Genomic DNA, 9,077 nt, shown 5'->3' on the forward strand with positions numbered 1-9,077 from the left:
ATTGCTAATTTACTAAGATATGTTCATTAGCTAGAAGTGAGAATAGTTAATCAACTTTTAGCAGTTGAGGGGTCAACCATAATTGAAGTTTAGTATTATCAGCTGAGTTGAAAACGTAAATTGGCCACCGTAAAGGGTTTAAAAGCTGACGTTTCGAGCCGGCGTTAGCCCTTCGTCAAAGCAATTAGAGGAATTGTGGGTTGTATGTGGGTTTATATGCAGAAAATGGAGCTACGCTATTGGTGGGAATATGGTGACTAGAAAACAAGACGCTCTTGAACCTCAACACCTCTTCTGTAGAGAAATATCTCTGACATTTAGCTAAAAACTTCCAGTCCTCGTCAGATAACATGAAACTAGTAGATATTCTTCACAAGTTGGGCATCTTAGGAAGAGTATGGAAAAGCGGTTTTCGTCCTTTTGTTTCAGAGATAACCATGAAGAGAATCATAAACCTGCTCTTCACAAGGTGAGCTCTTGATTATTAAAAATTGTCAGCTATGAATTTAGGAAAATGCTTTTGCACGGTTGAAATAAAATTATCTCCGAGTACACCTCTTTATACGAGATTAGTCAACAAGGAATGACTCGGCGACGCCGTTGAAATGCGACTTTCTATCTCTAAAATTAGTCTGGGAGGTGTAATTGTATCCTTAATCTCCACACTCTTTCCCCTTTAAATATCTTTTATAACATAGCTGGTAAATTTGTCTAATCAAATTCAATTGCGCGAGCGTGCTTCATATTCCTATTGTGCACGCTCATGACGTCAGCAAACATATCCCTCGAGATTTTCCATCGGGTTAAAAATGTTAGAAAACAATTGGTTCATACGTCTGCTGTGCGTTCATCGAGATATGAAGCACTTGGAAAGTTTAGAGAGCACTCAAGAAGCTAGAGTTGCTCTCGGCTACGCCTCGAGCAACTTTTACGCATCTTACATGCTCTCCAAACTTTCCGCGTGCTTCATATCTCGATGAACGCACGCTGACGTATGAACCAATTGTTAATTGACGTTTTGGTTTTTCATGGAAAACCTCTTTGAACCCCAGTCATAAATTACTACTCTAATCAGTTCATTCAGAAAAAATTTGGTTTTTAGCTCCCTGATTTTTCACAAAGTGCGTTATTCGCATGCGTTATTGACCAAACGTGAGGTGAAGATGGCTGGATATTGGCCGTTCTTATCGTGCGTTTCAATGGACTGAGACGAAGTCGAGGTTCCTGAAAACGAAAAAAGAAAGAACGAGGCTAATATCCCGCCATGCTGACCGACCAAGCCAGAGGTTGGAACTCAAGTTGGCAGTCCCAAGCGGGCAAGACTGTCAGCAAATCAGAACACTGTGTCCTGTGTGATACATTCCTTAGGGTCCAGTGATAAAGATCAACAGTAATCAACGATATACAACAAAAGCTCTGTCTTCAAGCATACTTAAGCTGATTGCGGAGAGAAGTGAGGTGCTAGTACAGGTACTATGCAATGTGCCTATGTTTTATACAACTACCGTTTAGCTTATGCTTGTTATCTATGAGCTATGAATCTCCTCATCCCACCCCCATCCCCCTTAAAGAAAAGAAATAAAACTGAAAAAAAAGTGGTTCTTGTAGTGTGAACAAAACGCGATTAAAAGTTGTCGAGCGGATGATTCACGGTTTCGGAAAAGATTTTTATGCGGTGTTGTTAATCATCAAAGTATTGTATTCTATGTCAGCTTTTCTTCTGGATTGTACTTTGCGAGATGCTCAGGTTAATTAAGGCCCAGGTCAAAAATGATTTTCGCCTCCAGTGCCCACCCAGCAAGGCTCGCGGAATTCGCGTGGACTGCGCGAGTAACCATAGTTACTTGGAATCAAGATCGCGTAGTTCGTGAACGGCATCCGCCATTTTGAAGTGTCGGCTTTGCATTGGTTTTTCCCATCTTATACGAGATGAAGGAAAGCCAGAGTTCGCTGGTGAATCCGACAATCTAGAGGAAGACATCAAAAGAAGGTAATAACATTTTCTTTGCTATCTTCATTTCCTCAAAAAATTACATGATATCGCTATCTTAAAGCCAAAGAGAACCTACGAAGACTTCTAAACACCGCTCTCAACATGTTCATTGATTTCACTGCAAATACAATGCAACATGAATTTATAATATAGCGCTCATTTCTAGAGCTCAATAGCGTTTTACAATGTTTGTAACTTTTGCATAGAAAAAAGTACTATGTTTTGTAACAAATGCATAGAAAAAAGTTTCATTGTGGATATACCATTCAATTTTGAAATTAAATTTAGCTTGATAAATCCTCTATCATATCATGATGTGTAAACTTATGGTGTTTATCAAAATTTAGGCTTTTGAATGCTTTGGAAACAATTTCTCCAAGAAGCAGATGAATTTACTGACAAACGTAATCCCCCAAAGCAGTTGTTAGGTAAGTTTAATTGCTGACATGTAAGATGCAGATTGTCTTGTCGCAAATTGTCCCTTGAAAACTAAGAGGAAAAAAGCTGTACTAATGTGTGTTAGTTTATTCCGAGGTCCCTTACTGAATTGCTATAAATATGTAATAATAATAATTTTAATTACTCACACAGAAAACCAGCCAGCCCTTGCAGATTCCAAAGGGAATCTACTTGATTAAAACCACTTTTATTTACTGTTATCCCTATTTGTTTTCTTGAAGAGGTCCTTCCAGTTATTCCACACAACTAATTTATTACAAGCATGTTAATGGTGTTATTTATGAGGCATTTTTTTGGTTTTTAAATCATGTTATATCAGTTTTAATTATAGTCAACAGTTTGGTTTTTAAGTTTTGACCGGTAATAATTGCAACAATCATTGTCAATGATGGACTTGTAATTGATATATGTGTCTATTTGAATGTAAATATTCTACCCACTACACCAGTGGAGTATCTTTTAATTCAAATGCATCACAAAAGTTCTGATATATACATATGATTCTGACCATAGCCTTCTCTCTTTGTTGATAAGACATGATTAATTACCAGGGCTTACTGTTGCCCCAAGTGGGGCACTGTTTTTTTTTGTGACAAGAGCAAACACAAACTGGTATAAGATGTGTCATCTTCTCAGCCCTACTCATAAAAGATGTGTCATCTTAAGAGCAGGATAGGTTGCCCTTGTTACAAAGTCAGAAAGGAAAATTTTAAAATTGTATTTCTTGCTTTTTTTGTTGCTCTTCCAAGTCAATATTCCTGTTAGAAGGCTATGGTGGCCTAAAACTCTGGTTTATAATTTTAAGTTTGATCTGCCAGTTGCTTGCCTAAATTCAATTTCATAGATCAATAATTAGCAGGAATTGGGAAATAAATTGGTACGCGTATGTTATCTAGCAGCGATGTAAAATTATAGACATGAGTATGACCTATGAAGTAATTTGTACCTGATGGACCCTAGAGCACCCTATCTGTGCATTATTAAAAATGCCCCCCTAACATTCATTCACAATTCGTAAAGCAGAAGTATAAAATTAGTTTAGACCAAGAGCACACATAAACTTGCTAAAGACATGCGCATACATTGTAATTTTAACCTTGCAAAGCCCAATAAAAAGACTCCTGCTGTGATATGGCTAGGGTCACTTTACCTGATTAGAGTGTTAATTATTACTTTCTTAAGCAGAGGTTTCATTAAGATTTTGAGGTGATGGGAAATGTACAAGGAAGCAGGAAAAATATGTTTTGATTCTGATTTATGTCAGTCACAACATGCAGGAAAAATTATATTCCCAGCCAGTCAATTTGCCCAGTGTCAGGCCCATGAAACCCCTGCTTAAGCTTATAGTATTCAGTGAGATATTATGGAAGCCAGTGTTGCCATAATGCCTGTTGTTGTTGGTCTTCTTACAGGGCTGGCATCCAAACATTCTTGAGCCATGGAAACCAAAAGTGGAATGTTTTGCTCAACACCTACTTTGAACAGAATTTTACCAAGGGAAAAAATATCACTGGCTTCATTAATTCTTTGCAGGAGGAAAGGAGCTGTCACATGCTTTTCCAAAATCGATGATGTAGCCATGTTCGTTACTCACAAGAAAATTATTAGCCTTCAAATCACAGTGAAGAAAGCCTTTTGTGTGAATATGTGAAAGGGCTTCTGTCAAATCATGTGAAATAATTAACCAGTCATTTTTTATGAGTGAGCTTTTCACATTCTGTATTGTTGCACTGTTTTTCTGACAAGACAATAGCTTGCTTATTGTTACAAATGTATTGTCTTCCCCTTTAAACTCCATTATTAAGGAAATGGGCTGCTTTTGAAGCTGCACACCTATTATGGTTGGGATATTTTTATGTGCGAGTGCCTGCATAATGTGAGCCTCCTTCATTATCTCTGTGGTGTCCTGCATCAAAGACTGTTTTTCCACAACCTTTATATCAATTTGTGTGTACTGTCTCAGAAGGCATCGACCATAGGATCCTTCTCCCAGTATTATATTCTCTCCATTGGTTGGAAGAAGTTCAGTATGATTGATTAAGTTTACAGTGGATTATTTGGTACTTGCATTCCTTTTAAAAAACTGGAAAATGAAGGCAAATATATTATAGAGAGTGTGCTTAAATAAATGCTAGATTGCAACACAAGTAAAGGTGAAGATTGTTGATCTCATTGTTTTGCATGCAAATTACTGCAAAGTAACTAGAAACATTACTCCTCCTCCAGATGGACTAGACATTAGCATTGGATTTTATTTTTTTCTTGGCGTGCTCTCCCTCGACGCTGCCGCTTTTTCTCAAGTGCGTCTTTCTTTTTTTGGAGCTGAAGTTCCTTCACTTTTGTTTGTGCTTCAGCAAAGTTTATTTTAAATATTTTCTCAACGTGACCATTCACTTTTAAATAAATGTGTTTTACAGCAGTTTTAATGGCTTTTTGCGTTGGTTTCACTTTACTTTGTGTCTTCACCCCACTTTCAATAAGGGCCTCTTTTAAAAGTTTTCGAGTTTGAAAGTTTCTCCAATAGGGAAAAAATTATGGATGGCATAATAGTGCACTTGACAACCTCCACAATTTGACAGTGTGTGCTGTTTCTTCTGCGCTGTATTAAGAGCTTTCCAGTTTACCATTGTTTTTCAATGAAGGCGCGCGTTAAATGATTAAAATCTCTCTACAGTTTTCGGGGCGAAAGTGCCCAATGGCTACTCAAATTGATCCAATGAGCTCCAATCTGGACAGGTAGGTAAGCTGTAGGCTACGCTCGGACAGCCTGATTTTGTGAAGCACGAGATGGCAAAGGCACGTAAAGCATTTTCGTCTCGCGAATATTCGCGTACAAGGGTCGTTACAAGATGCTCCTGTTCGATCAGAATTTCGTCCGATGGTTAGTTAAAATGCGTTTATCGAATCCGGAGACTTTCGCGGTAAGTAGTCATTGAAACTGGCAATACATTCTAAATTTTTAGAATGTAATGTATCAGCAGTCAACAAACAAGGTGAAATTTCATTAATTTGTACCCGACCTGTCAGGTACAATCCCATATCTCAGTTCTTCCCTCTGATTGGTTGTCTTTGTCTGTTTGGCCTCGACTTCAGCTGATGCACTGTGAGCTATTTTCAATCCCTTCAGTTCTACTTTCAATCAAGTGAGAATTATCCTTTTTTTTTGTTCCAGAGTTACTTTGAGACACTTCCAACTGTTCTAAACTCCGTTCTAAGGAAGGGAAATCACCTATCATGTAAACATGATCAAGATAATGTAAGAAATTGTCTGGACAGACGGGTTTCCTCACCTGCCTGGGGCCTGTTTACATGGAGGTGGGGGATCCCAGGTAGGTGAGGTATCCCGCCTAGGTGGGGTAACCCGCCTGTCCATATAATTTCATATTTTATATTGATCACGTTTACATGATACGGTGGGGTGACCTGCTTAGGTGGGTTGCCCGGTCTGCCAGGTAGGGTAACTCTGTCAGCCGGGGTGACAATTTGCCATGTAAACGTGTCAAGGTGGGGTAACCCGCCTAGCCGGGGTCGCGTTCATAGCAAAAAGCTCAAAAGCGAAACATGTATGCTTTAAAACGTTGCACATTTCCTAGCCGTCTTATGGCAGAAATCACCAGAAACCGCAACGGACACTCAAGGAGTGTAAAATGTTCACACTTCGGAATATTTAGCGTTGTAAATAGACCATATTTGGTTTCCTAAACTATTCCTTATAACGTATTAAGTCAATGGTTCCTCGCGAAATCAAACACCGCGTAACACAACGCGTGACGCTTTCGTGAATAAATACATATGTGTTCGAGAATTAATCTTTTGTCTTTTTCGAGATGTGAGCTTGGGACGCCTCTGCTCAAACTCCTCAACTGCAAGTGCAACAACAACCTCAAAAAACCTCACCCAGCACCCTGGGGTTGTAACATTGCATGTAAACGCGTTTCATTTTTCGACCACGGCTAGGTGGGTTACCTCACCTACCTGGGGTCCCCCACCTCCATGTAAACAGGCCCTTAGACGAGCTCTCACAGAATTCCAAAAAGTGCGCTATTTTAAGACTTGTATGCACGTGGGTTATTGAGCTCTTCCTTGAATGGCTCGTCTAACTGCAAGGGCTTTTAGCGCGCACTATTCATCAGAAGCACATTTTTCCATGGTAAATTCAAACGATGGAATTAAAATAGAAGCAAGTATTAATTACGATATGGATACTTGGGAATCCTGAATGCCTGCGATCAGTGGCCGATCGATTAAAAATTAAAAAATCGATTTTATTTCGTGTTTATCGCAGAATTTGTGGAGAGATTGCCAACAATCTTTCCGGTCAATGTATGAAGTATGTAATTGTTTGAAATTGAGCACCGCTGGGCAAAATGATCGATTTCGGATCCTTGGCCCAAAGGAACGCGTTGGATCAGTGATCCGATGAATCCTTGTCCAGAGTGGATTTGATACATCACTGATCTAAAATTGGAAAGGAACGCCACAGATCAGAAATCCTGATCCGGATTCTCCCAAAGGAAGGCACCCCAAGTTTTCCATCACTAACACAGGGAGAGTGTCGGACAAAAAAACGTTATAAGATGGAAGTTTTTTCACAAAGTTGATGTCCACCTTGACGAAGAAGGGTTGGAGTAGCGAAAACCTGAGAGTTGTACCCGATTAAAACAGTATAAACGTTATCATCGCTTTTCACACGCCTGACAGTTTTTTCTAAGTAGGTAAGAAAATTTTCCAGTGACTTTCCAAGTGACACAGTTTTGATTGGTTGATCATCAACCAATCGAAACCCTGTTCAAAGACAAGATGTCTTTGAACAGGGTCCTGACGCCTCTGACTGTTCGGACACTTGAACCATTAACCCTTGTAGCACGAATCTCTACATCCCTCGAAGACAATATATAGTTGTTGAAACAGTGCAAACCTGATTGATCAACTGCTGAAAGTTGCCATATTTCTGCGGTTTTTCCAGACGTGTTTGTTTCAATATCAAAAATGACGAAATTGTAAGCATTGTTTTCGTCATTGGGAAATTTTTCCACCGCTGGTCTGATCGTTAATTCAGGAATGCATGTTTCAAAGTTTTTCAGCTCCTCACTTAAAAATTTTCAAATTGATGTTGTGGAATTTTGGATCAGTTTGGTAGAATTGTTTGGATCGAGGTTAAGTCCTGTTCCACTTTGGTATGTGTTTCCTTCCTTAGCTTGTTTTTTACCATCAAGATTTAACTTCTGCTTACGTAATTGAGCTCTTCGGCATTTGAAATCAATGCTGTTTTTCTTAGTTCGTCTTGGGTAGCCATGTGATCCATCCTTACAATGTAGCTGATACAGTGTATACTAGGTTCAATGTTGAGGCTCTCAAGTGTTTGGCTAATGTGCTGATATCCAAGGTTTACTTGCGATATGCCACAAGCCACTCGGAAGTCATTACTTGCACTTGCACCATAGTATCTAATTTTGGGATTTTTGAGCCTATAACACTGTTTTTTTAAACATTTGTTCAAACCCTCCAGGAGCTTGGTCTTGTAGTATGATCATGACCTTCCCATAAATTAAACCCATGATTGCAGCTTGACCGGTTGACGAGTTATGCCCCTTTCCCTGTTTTTGCCAACCCATGTCATATGAGTAGGGGATATTGATGCAGCCTTGGTCATCTGCTTATACACCCTTTTTAACGGCTGTATTTCTTTCTTCTGACACTGCAATTTTGCGACTTTTCTTTGTTACTTGCTCTACTGTATGCCCAATTTAATGTACACAGTAAATTATTTAGTTGAGTTTCCCCGATTCTTGTGAGTAGACACCCAAGAACAGCTCTTGAATTAACATCATGACTGAGAGGACCTCTTTGACCGCTCCTGTGTCCACTGGAAGTCTTGACAACATTCTCTGTACCACACACTGCACAGATAACTGAGAACACCGGGGCTAACCCATATTTTTTTCCTATTGTTGTGTCCTACAATGACAAATTGGCTGAAAATAAAGTGACAATATGATACTCAGGAAAATCTGATACTTTGTTCCGGCAGTGTGTCTTCTCCTTTAATTTGGAATAAATGACCACAAGTAAATTTGCGCAAAAACTAACAAAATCTCACAAATGCAGTCAATACAATTTGTGGTCTGTGAAAAACTTACAACTGCTTGTTTGTTCCAAATTTACCAAAAACATTTTTGTTACTAACAACAGATACACAATTGTGTGACGCTTAGTATAGGGTAAGGGTAAGGTTTCAGAACTTTCCAAAAACCTCAAGGACCAACCTCAGGCTTTTTATGGCTGATTGGGTACGAGAAGTTTGTGACGTATTGAAGATGTACATGTGTATTCAACCTCGTACTTTTTTTGGAAACCTGTTAATTTTATAGCCTCAAAGTTGTGTGTACTTGCCATAAAACTAATAATTCATTTTGACTTTTCTTTAGTGTTGATTTTATTAGGGCAGAAAATTTGTTTCTTGTCACCTGCTTTACAGTGCTGACAACATTTCAATGAACTTCTCAAAACATTCAAGTCCATAATTCTACTTCCTTGTGGAATGCAATTTTCCCTCGTTTGTTTGTTTCTGATTAAAATTCAAAACTTGTACGTTTTAATGGTAATTATATTATTGTAACAAAAC

The 9,077-nt window shown here is 38.8% G+C and overlaps 1 long non-coding RNA gene across 1 annotated transcript; it reads left to right on the forward strand.

The window, feature by feature from the left end:
• The first annotated feature begins 1,880 nt into the window (after positions 1 to 1,880).
• On the forward strand, positions 1,881 to 4,849 carry LOC131788090 (uncharacterized). The gene is made up of 3 exons (XR_009340506.2): positions 1,881 to 1,990; positions 2,341 to 2,421; positions 3,865 to 4,849. It is a non-coding gene; the product is annotated as an uncharacterized lncRNA (long non-coding RNA).
• Positions 4,850 to 9,077: the final 4,228 nt, after the last annotated feature.

The sequence above is a fragment of the Pocillopora verrucosa genome, chromosome 10 (assembly GCF_036669915.1).
Source record: "Pocillopora verrucosa isolate sample1 chromosome 10, ASM3666991v2, whole genome shotgun sequence".
Taxonomy (NCBI): Eukaryota; Metazoa; Cnidaria; class Anthozoa; order Scleractinia; family Pocilloporidae; genus Pocillopora; species Pocillopora verrucosa.